Here is a 1,352-nt window from a genome sequence, read left to right as displayed (position 1 = left end):
TTCGTTTGTGACAAAGGGGATACAGTGTTCATGAGTACTCCTAGAATAGCGATTCAACTATTGGATTCAACCCACGCTCACTTGTATCACTTCATAGAATTTATCTCGGGTGATCGTGAGACGGTAATATCATATAAGTCTTCGAACCTAGAGATATTAGTGTTTGACTATGAGTTGGTTATACATTGATTGTACGAAAACGCATTGGTAACTCGATGTTATAAAACATACCTTTGTGTAAGTAGAACAAGCATATGAGTCGAAGTTTATCTGTTCCTTTTAGTCCTAGGAGGATTAAAAGCGATATCTGGGCCCCTCGATGATTTTGTTTTAACCTATGTATCGGGCTCGGTCATAACTAAATTGATGCGTTCGATTAAGTTCTATGTCAAACAAATCGGAAATCGGGAAACAAACTGTTGGACAATAAGTACGATATTGTTCCATGTGTTTGTCTGGCTGATATCTTGAGAGCAGAGGATTATATGATCACTTATCTTAAATGGCACGTCATCTTAGTTCCGCGTGACTCTGAAAGAGCTATGATTGCTGATCGGTTCCTGAAGTCATACTTGCAGTTATAGTTATTAGACTTATCCAAGTGGGAGACTGTTGGATAAGGTGTCTAAGTCCATAACTATTTCTGGTATGTACTTGACCCGCTTGGCATGGTCCATTTGGGTTGCATGGAATCATGACACTTGGATAGACAAAATGAGAAAAGAACACCTATGGTTTATTAATATATTATAAGCTCTAATATATTAATAATATTATTTAATTAGGATTTATCAACAAATAATTTGGAATTAATTTGGTGATCAAAAAGAGACTAATTAAATTTAAGGGGTTGATTGTGTAAATCATCCATTCTAACATTGAGGGATAATGATCCATGGTCTATTAAATTGGGCTAAAACCCATAAGGTGCTCCATGAATAGTCCATGGAGGTTAAAACCCATGGATCATGGAGGAAATGAAAAGCCATGTCAATTAGGGTTTACATGGTGTAACCCTACTTGTTACACAACTATAAAAGGACCCCATGGGCTACCAAAATCGGCACTAAGTGTAGAACAAGAGGGCTAGCCAATTTTGAGTGTGTGTGTGTGTGTGTGTGAACTTCTCTCAAAGTTATTCCAAGAGTTGTGGTGTTGTGTAAAACACTTGAGGCATCACATTTGGGGTGCTAGGCTCACAAAGTTCTCAAGGAATCCAAGCAACAAGAAAGGTATGTTTTTCTACTAGCTTTTATGTTTTAAGTTCTCCATGTCATGCTAGTTAGGTTAAGAACCTTGGAAAAATCAAATTAGCATGTCTCTTTAGTAAAACATAGATCCAATGTTTCTAG

Source organism: Lactuca sativa, chromosome 4 (assembly GCF_002870075.4).
Source record: "Lactuca sativa cultivar Salinas chromosome 4, Lsat_Salinas_v11, whole genome shotgun sequence".
Lineage (NCBI taxonomy): Eukaryota > Viridiplantae > Streptophyta > Magnoliopsida > Asterales > Asteraceae > Lactuca > Lactuca sativa.
This window is presented reverse-complemented; position numbering follows the sequence as displayed.